Here is a 10,490-nt window from a genome sequence, read left to right as displayed (position 1 = left end):
CTGTATCCTCTTGGCATCATGGTCAAATGTTAACAACTATCCAGTGACATGAAAAGTTAATTTCTATCAGTGAATTTGTAAGATACTTTTTGCAATAGCTTGACAGTGTGAGGATGAGAAGAGACATGAAAGCTGGGAATGGACTGAGAAAGTGATTTGTCCTCTGTTGCTAACCTGGTTGCACAGTTCTCATAGCTCTTGTGGGTTAGGTGGGAGTTGAGTCACATTTATGCCCTTTGATTTCTTTTGTCTCCTTCTGTACTATATAACCTTTCCCTCAGCCTTGGTTGAGAGGGTGCACTCAAGCTCCCATGTCTCATATGCCAGCAATAGAGAATTTGTCAGTCTGGGTAGAATTAGTTTGGGGGCCTAATTCTGTGACTGTGAGGGGATACTGGACCCTATAACCAAAAGGAATGGAATACATATCTGATGTGTACCTGCTGGTGGTGCATGTTCTTCCTTCTCCTATTTAATTATAGCCCACCTTTCTTATCTTATAGCAGTAACGTGTGTCGGTGTCAGACACTGAAAGAACCCTTGAGGAAAATTGGAGCTACACCTAGTTCAGGAATAGAACACCAGTGTTACCCCAAGGTCAGGTCCCAATCACTCCTATATTTGATATCAATTTAATATTAAAAGGGACACTGAGGTAAGTGACCTGGAAAGGTGAAACATGGACATACCATATTTGGAAATGCAGTTGGCTCTAGTAAGGGAGCAAGCAAAGGCACCCACCACAATGAGATAACCGAAGGCATCAGCTTCATCTCTTTTCTCTATGGAAAACAATGCACATTGATGGGCTTCTGGCTGAAGAAGATGGCTTAGCATGCATAGACAAAGGAAACTTCCCATTGTCTGAGATAGCCAATTGTATGAATATTTACTCCATCTCTTGACCATTCTATTCTCCTGGATAACAGTTTAGCAGTGAGTTAACCCATTCATTCTGAGATTACTGCCCCGGGATATGATTTTGAATATGTATACCACCACCTACACACTAGCAATTTGGCCTAGTTTGGGACTGGGCAGACACTCTGTTCGTTCTACTAAGCTGGCCACCTCACTTTCCGAGGTGGCTTTGAGCCATCTCCTTTCCAGGTGTCCATCAATTGGAACCATGCATCAGGATTAGTACCGTATTACCATTAGTAAAGCCTCCCACCTTTGCTTCGTTAGTTCTTGTGTGTGCGTGAGTGTGTGCTTATTCGCTTAATAACACTACAATGGTGGCAGCATTAGACTATAACTCAGGAGACCAAGGTTCAAATCCCAGCTCAGCCATGGAAACCCACTGGACCTTGGGCAAGTCAAATTCTCTCAGCCTCAGAGGATGGCAATGGCAAACCTCCTCTGAAGAAATTTGCCAAGAAAAACCCATTATACGGTTAGCCTTAGATAGGGTTGCCATAGTGCCGGACCTCCAAACCGGGAAAAATGTAGGACAAATTTTTCAAATGTAGGACACACATAAATGTGTCCTGCATTTGAAAATTTTGTCCTACATTTCCCCTCGTGATCGCGGCGGGGAGCAGAAGCCAAGCGGCGAGGGAAAGCCTCCACTTAAGGAGGCTTTCCCTCCCCATCTGGGCCCCGGGCCTCGCCGCAATCGGAGGCCAGGATCGGGGCCTCGCCTCCTTCTTGGCCCCCGCAGGGACCAGGAAGGAGGCGAGCAGGCCGCCGGCGATGGCCGGGGCCTCGCCTTGTTCCTGGCCCCCGCGGAGACCAGGAAGGAGGAGAGGAGAGCGCCGGCCATCGCCGGGGCCTTGCCTCGTTCCTGGCCCCCGCGGAGACCAGGAAAGAGGCGAGCAGGCCACCGGCCATCGCCGGGGCCTTGCCTCATTCCTGGCCCCCGCAGGGACCAGGAAGGAGGCGAGCAGGCCGCTGGCCATCACCAGGGCTTCGCCTCCTTCTTGGCCCCCGCGGAGACCAGGAAGGAGGCGAGGAGGCTGCAGGGAGGAGGGGAGGTTGGCGTGGCTGCGCCCAAGAGGCGCCGCCTCCCTGCAGCCTCCTCCGCCCCAGGCCTCGCTGCCCTCCTTTTCCTCCGTGCAGCCATGCACGGTGGAGGAGGAGGAGGGCAGCGAGGCCCCAGGGTTGCCTAGCAACCCCGCTGCAACCGGGCTTTTCCCGGTTTTTGGCTGCACCCGTGCCGTGACCGGGCAGGTGCCGCCAAAACCGGGAAAAACCCGGTTGCAGCCGGGTTATGGCAACCCTAGTTGCCATAAGCCAGAAACAACTTGAAGGCATACAACGATGTGGTTGATCTTGAGTTCTGTAAATCTCACTTTGGGAGGTGAGAGTGTTAAGTGTCTGACTGGTAGCAAAGCCTGAGCAAAGCAAAATAAAAATCTGGAAAGCATGTATTCACAGTAGAAGAATCAAAGGAGACAAAGTCCCATGTGCTATGTGATGGTCAACAACTTTTCTGTCTTAAAAAGCCTAACTGGTCTTCTTCAGGGAAGATTCTAAAAGTGCCTGGTAGCAGAGCCTGACAATATCTGCCTTTGACACCTGCCCAATGGTTGAAAAGCCCTGGATTTTCTCTGTGCTAGGTGCACATTACTTGGCTTGTGATATACTAAAGTTAACTGCTGAGTCACTCCACTTATTTTTCCAAGGAAACAAGGAAAGCCAAATTCTTCACCTTGGAAGCACAAAAGAACACTTCTGTACTGGCCACACTGGCTGCAAGATTCTTGGAACTGTACTCTAAAAAGCACTGTCCATGCTATCTGGGAATTTTAGGCGTTGTCATCCAATTTTTTTTTAAAATCCAAGCTGAGAAGAATACTCTGGGATTGGGAAAGTACTTGATATAGAAGGGCGAGTTTGCCTCACATCTTTCAGAGTGACATCAATCTTTATTTTAGGTCTTGCCTAAATTAAAACAGACTTTAATGGAGAAGGTTACCCCTAGGTTTACCAGATCTCAGGGCCTGGCCCTCAGTCTCCAATTTTCATGGATCATCTCCAGGCAGGAAACGGGTATAAATTCCTCAGTTTTCATGGGCTTAGTAAAATAGCAGCTTCCTACAATTTTGCAAAGCTTAAATGATTTGTTGCTACAACTTTCAGAGCCCCTCCAGCAGGTCTATGCATTTACACTGGGCCTTTAGTTTGGTTCCAGGACTGTTGCCAAGCCCCCATGGATACCAAAACCAGGGATGCTCAAATCACATTAAACACAGTGGCATACTAAAATGGTGTCCCTTATATAAAATGGCAAAAACAAGGGTGGCTTTTTGGAATTTATATGTCTTTAAAATATTTTCAAGTCATGGATGCTTGAATCTGTGGACAAAGAATCTGTGAATATGGAGGGCTGACTGAAGTTAGTTAGGTTCCCCCTTCCATCCCAGTTGTTTCAGTGACAAGGCTCACCCTCTGTTCTGCATTCACCTTCTGGTTAACGTAATGTCCCTTATCTTGTCTCTTCAGATTCAAAGTAAGAAGAAATAAACTCCCCATTTCACTAGAACTGGGAACATCCCCTTTAACTATGATTTTTCTCTTAAGCTCCAAGCAGGAAACTGTGTTTTGTTTGTGTTTGTATATGAGAGTGAGGGGGGAGGGGGGAAGAGTGAGCATGCTTGTGCACATGCATATATGTGTCTCTCTGTGTGTCAATTACAAGCTGTGAGAACTTGTGGTTAGTACTTAATGCATAGCTCTTAATACACCACACCAAGTTATTCCTAGATTTCAGATTTTGGCCTGACAACCTCAAGACCTGGGACAGTCCTGACCTGGCAACAGTTGCGTCCCTAAGGTGGGTGTCACCTGGTGTGGGGCGGGACTGCCTTGCTCTCTCCCGGACCCACCCAGACTGCTGCAGGCTCCCCACAAAGCCTTCAGAGTCCTGCATGGCTACTGCCATGGGGGAACTTCAAAGACTCCTTTCTCTCCCCCTTCCCCCAGCAGCTGCCACTACTGAGGGGTGGTGCTGCTTGGCAAGCAGGAAAGCACCGTTTCTCGCCTATCTGGTAGCCGTGCCTGTTCCTTTGGGTGTACCACCCCACTGGATGACACTCCCCTCCAGGGTGTCACCCAGTGCAGTCCGCACCCCCTGTATCCCCCTACTGATGCTACTGACTAGCAACCTTACCAGTGGAACAGTCTATGTCCAATGGTGCAAGATAACTTTTATGCAGGAGGAAAGCTTTTATCGCAGGCTTTCTTCTGCTACATGCAGTTTCACTTGTAATTTGCATCACAAATTATGCATCACTGAAAGCCACTACACCTGCCAAAGGGGTTTCTGCCAATGAAGCCCATTATCTCCCTTGCTTTTGCAGAGGGGCTCTCCTCTCACAGGCATTTATTATTAATGGATCTATTTTTAATTGACTCATGGGCCAATTATTTGGCAAAATCGCTCCCGCCTCTTCATTTAGCTGCCTTGGGTTCATCTAGAGTGCATGGCTCACCAGGCTTGTTCCCTGGTGATTATAAATGGATTAAAGATGTTTTCATTACTTTTGCCACTCTTTTCTTGAAATAATTTTATACGTAGTTGTTTTCTCCTGTTTGGGAGGAGGAGACTACCAACATTTCTGCAATGTATGGTTATTTTCTCTCATTGATTTTTAACCCCTCCCCCTTGAACAGAAGAAAAACTTTCAGGGGAGGAGTGAAAGAGTTCCCTTTCTAAAGGGGATCCATGTAACAAGGAGGCTTTTCTGTTTTGTGTCAGCTTCCCACATGATCCAGGACACTGGTTTTCCAGATTCTCAAATGCATGGAAAGCCAACCCAGAGAAGTCCCCCTCCTATTTCAGAAAGGATATACCTCCACCCTATGTAGGATGACAAGAATGGAAATGGAGAGTTATTTTGAAAGTTAATTTTAAATTTTGATTTTTTTAAAATTCTTTTTAAATTTTCTTTAAAAACATCACATTTTAACCAAATCTTCGCTGTGCATATGTAAACACATTTAGGTTGTGCATATGATATTGTAATTTGAAGGTATAATTTTAATTTTGCTAGTTGTTTATGTCACAACTATTAGCATTACACTCAGTGCTATATGGAAATTACGATTTATGAGTAACAGTGCAAAAAAGCATTGCTAAGGATTCTGTATGGTGTGAAACGGGAGGAGATCAATGGGGAGGTGACACCAACCCTAGGGATGCCACTGATGTCTGGCAGCTTTTCCAAACTTTTCATTTGAGTATGCTAGTAAGGCTTGCCCTAAAATTGCAGGGCCAAAATCAGATTGTTGTTGTGTGCCTTTAAGTCATTTTGGATTAATGGCAAGCCTAAGGCAAAACTACAATGGAGTTTTCTTGGCAGGGTTTGGGATAGGGATTGCTTTTTTCTCAGGCTGAGAGAGTATGACTTGCCCATATTCACCCAATTGGTTTCCATGGCTGAGTGACGATTTGAACTCGTCTCCAGTCATAGTCCAGTACTCAAACCACTATATACTGGCTCCTTTGTTGGTGTATTTAATCATAACACATTAAGCATAAATCATAGTTGTGTGGGGCATATAATTCAAATTAATATCACCAAGTCTAGCATATGTGAATATATTTATCACATTAGAAATTATGTTTCCCATATTTTTTTTCCAGGAAAGCTCCCCCCCCACACACATTTTTTGTTTTCTCTTTTTAACAACTTTGTGAGCACTGCTTTTGAGAACACATGGGAGTTGTAGTCCAGTCAAACAATTTTCCACACTCAGTTTGGACACTTTTCAGTGGCACCCAAGAAAACACAGATCTATGCCATTTAACTTTTTTTCTTTTTTTCTCCCTTTTGGAATTTCAGCAGCGGTGCCTGGTTTGTTTTTTCTCTCTTAAATATTCATTTCATATTTTCCAACAATGCATATTTAATACACTTAAAATACAGCTTGGTTACATTTTGCATAATTTCTTTCTTATTTCCCATTCCCTTTCTTCTTACATATATTTTACAACAGGAGTCTAAGCCCATTGTTATTAATTATAACTTATTTCAAGAGATCAGAGAGAAAGACAACCATATTTTGATGTTCTTCAGACTAATTTGTCTTGTCTATTTCTAATTCTGTTTCTGTCCCCATTATTGCCATTTCCCCCCACTTTTTAAACATGTATGTAAGGAATTTCCTTCACTCTTTTTTCAAAGCTTTATGCCACTCTTGTCCAGAAATTCCTCCTCCTTACCCTGAGAAGAAGAGCCAAACACTGAGATCTGAGATGTCCTTGGAGGCCCAATTAGTGCCAACACTGGTTCTATCTGAGCACCAAATAAAAACATTCACCAAAGCCTTTGGGGCTTAACCGATTCACTCCAAAATATATATGCATTAATGCATTATGCATTAAAATATTTTAAATACGTAGTTTTAAGCTTTTAAGACTTTTAAACTTTCAACTGTGTTTAGTATATTTTAATCCATTTAAATTATTTTTAATAATTCTAATTAATAATTTTAATACCATTTCATTATTTTCTTATCTTAAATTATTTAAATCTGTTAATATTGATTTTACTTGTACACTGCCTGATGAGCTTGTGATACAAGGTGGGATATAAATATGTTAATAAAGATATACATGCATAATTGTGTGCATATTTAGAACGATGAAAACATAATTTCCTGCTTTGTGTATTTGAAATACTCTTTCCCAGCCCAGGACTTTCCAGATGTGTTGGACTGTTATCTTCACATGTGTGCCAAGCTGTCTGGGGATGATGGGAGTTGTGACAAGACATTTGCCCTGCTGAAACAAGTGTACTTTCCTCCATCCTTACCTTTTTATTTGAGGAATGTACAGGTCCATTGTAATTTGTCAGTATGTATCTGTTTAGACTAGAGTTTCCTACTATTCACCAGTCTGGTCACCTGAGCTTCTGAGATTGCTGTGTCTGAACATCGTTGTAACCAAATTCTGCTCTATTCACTTTTGGAGGAGATGGCCTGGAAATTACACTTTACTGCAGCAAGGACATTAAAGCAACAGACTCCAGTGACCTTTGCAAATGTATTGTCAAGTTCGTCTTCCTTAGAATAATGACTCCTCTTTCCACATCAGTGATGCATAAAGTTCAGAATGTGGTTACACAAATCTTGTGTCAGAAGAGAAGTGCAAGCTTGCCCTTTGTCAAAGCTTTACCTGCATGATTTTTTGTAAAACATTACTTTACATCTTCCTGAAATCTAAATAATTGATACAGAACAACCCTGAGTAAAACAGTTTATAATCAACCAAAAAATGTATACAGTAGCCCCTCCTAATTTGCAAGGGATTTATTCTGGACTCCCCGCAAAAATGGCGACTTGCAAATATTCGAGTCCCATTAAAAATAATGGTGCGCACCACCATTTTATCCTTCCCCACTTATCCTCCCGCGAAGAGTGAGACTGCAGACTCCAAGTTCACGAAAAGGGAGGAACAAGTGCATTCCTTAATTTGTTTCTTTGTTACTTTTTTAAAAAAGAGACATATGGTTTGTCTCTTTCCTCCTTGCCCTGCTCTGTCAAACTAGACTATACGTTGGTCACACATCTGGCAGAGGTGCTCCCATATATGGTGAAAAATAGAGTCATGGAATCATAGAATTGGAACAGGCCCCATGGGCCATCTGAACCGGCTCCAGCTTGTCTATATCCTTTTTAAAATGAAGAACCCAGAACCTAACGAAGTACTCCAGATGAGGTAAGGCCTGACAAATGCAGAATATAATGAGACTATTAGTTCCTTCAGCTTGGAAGCTACACCTCTATAAATGCAGCTTAAAATAGCATTAATCTTGTTACTGTTGGCTCATGTTTAACATATGTTCTACAATAATCTCAAAATCCTTTTTGCAAGTAGTATTCCTGAACCATGTATCCTCCATCCTATACCTGTGCATTTGTTTTTTGTAGCCTAAATGTAGAATTTTTATTTTGTCTCTAATTCCATTTTATTAATTTGTGCCAAGTTTTCTAGTATATCTAGAAAACATATCAGTTTTTTACTGGAATGATGAGAATATCTTCACTTGTGCATTCCAGTTTTGTTATTCATTTTAAACGGCATCAATCTGCATCTCTTTGGGATTTTAGCTGGAGTCAGCAGTTGAGGAAGGGGGGGTCACCCATTGCCGGTCTTGGGCTTGTCCTCCGTGGTCTGAGGGGGCGCATGCCGCTTTCCTCCAAGGGAGCCAGCCCCTGGATGCCACCCTTTGCAACCTGTTGTGCAGGGAAAGCAGAGAGGAGTATTTCTTTGTAAAGCCAGCTAGGCAGAGTCTCAACCTGTCAATGAGTTGATGATACAAATGTATTCAGAACCCATTCAAGGTATGCTGAGTTTAATCCAGGTCTGTCTGCATTGTTATTCACACTGCCAACAATGCAAATCTTTTTTAAAAACTCAGAAAAATTCCTGGGTTCATTTGCCCCAGGTTAAATGGTGTTTTTGGTAGCCACCGCAAAACTGATTCAGGTGCATTTGGGGTACGTGTGAACAACAGGGATTCAACCCAAATTCTACTTGGATTATTTTCATTGTGTGAATAAGCCCTAGGTTCTTTAGAATTCTGTTTCTATCTTCCAATGTGTTAACCACCCCTCCAAGTTTTGTGTCATCTGCAGACTTGATTAGGATTCCCTGCTCTCCATCTAAGGGCCAGGGCAGATGGGCAGGAAAAAGTGGCTTGATCCTGGGTTTTCTGAAAGTGAGTCGAAACCCCAATGTCTGCACAGCCAGCTTCCAAGGTGGGCCAAACACCCACGGGTGTCCGTACCACATGATGTCAAGCTGTGCTGCATGTTTTGTTTTTTGTCGTATCCAAACATTGCATGTGCACTGCCACACAAACACACCGACTGCAACCTCCAATTACCTCCTTCCCGCCTAGTTACCATTTCATTGGATGTCCGCCTATATGATCGGGCACACAGTCTCACCTGCCATACACTGTCTGTACAGTGCATTGCTGCATCAGTATGCTGAATGATACATTGACAGGTAAAGTACAATAACTGAGCCCCCCCCCCCCCCAAATACTTGCCCCCTTCACCTCCTTCACCCCATGCCTCCTTGTTGGACTGTCTGGTTTATGTATGTTGTAATTACATCCATTGCATTACTGGCAACCTGCCCTGTTGGACATACTTTTGCATTTTTGCTTTGCCACAGTCTTACACTAGTGCTGCACAGTTTATATGCTGGTACGTTTATGTGCATTTTCCACCTTGAGTATGAGCATCACAATTTCTTTTTGCTCTGGTTTTTAGTCCTGGAGCACAGCTTTATGTCACTTCCCACCCATTTTTGCCTCGTGCATTGTCTAAACGTAGGGTTGCCATACGTGAGGACCTCCGAACCGGGACAAATGTAGGACAAATGTAGGGCAACATTTTCAAATGTAGGACACATTTTATAACAATGGAGGATGCACAAAAAATTGAGGTTTTTTTAAAAAAATGTTAATATAAATGCATGTTTTTAGGCATGATCAAAATGGAGGACATTTAGGCATTATTCTTAGACAGATGGCAGAAATGGACTTGCCCTCGGGTTCAACTGTACATCTCAGAAGTGTGTACTTGGGCAAGGGACTGTGGTTTTTCCTCAGGGCGCATGAGTTTGTAAAAATCACAGCAAGTTACATTGGCCGTGCCTCAGAGGCTTGTTGATATCATCATCATCATCATCATCATCATCATCATCATCATCATCATCATCATCACTATAATTGGCCAAGAAAGGCAGACTTGTTAGCATTCAAAGCACCATAAATACACAAAAAATGCACTTGCATATATTTAATAATAAAAAATAATGAAAAAATAAATAAAAAACAAGGCAGGGGTGTATATATTTGATAATAAAAATTAATGTAATAAAATAAAACAAGCAATAATAAAAATTAATGTAATAAAATAAAACAAGCAATAATAAAAATTAATGTAATAAAATAAAAACAAGCAATAATAAAAATTAATAAAATAAAATAAAACAAGCAATAATAAAAATTAATAAAATAAAATAAAACAAGCAATAATAAAAATTAATGTAATAAAATAAAACAAGCAATAATAAAAATTAATAAAATAAAATAAAACAGGCAATAATAAAAATTAATAAAATAAAATAAAACAAGCAATAATAAAAATTAATAAAATAAAATAAAACAAGCAATAATAAAAATTAATAAAATAAAATAAAAACAAGCAATAATAAAAATTAATGTAATAAAATAAAAACAAGCAATAATAAAAATTAATAAAATAAAATAAAACAAGCAATAATAAAAATTAATAAAATAAAATAAAACAAGCAATAATAAAAATTAATAAAATAAAATAAAACAAGCAATAATAAAAATTAATAAAATAAAATAAAAACAAGCAATAATAAAAATTAATGTAATAAAATAAAAACAAGCAATAATAAAAATTAATAAAATAAAATAAAACAAGCAATAATAAAAATTAATAAAATAAAATAAAACAAGCAATAATAAAAATTAATAAAATAAAAAATAAAAACA

The sequence above is a fragment of the Sceloporus occidentalis genome, unplaced genomic scaffold, assembly GCF_023333645.1.
Source record: "Sceloporus occidentalis isolate IW3139 unplaced genomic scaffold, rSceOcc1.0.p SCAF_6, whole genome shotgun sequence".
In the NCBI taxonomy this organism is placed as follows: Eukaryota; Metazoa; Chordata; class Lepidosauria; order Squamata; family Phrynosomatidae; genus Sceloporus; species Sceloporus occidentalis.
The sequence above is the reverse complement of the archived record's forward strand: the minus strand, read 5'-3'. Positions refer to the sequence as shown.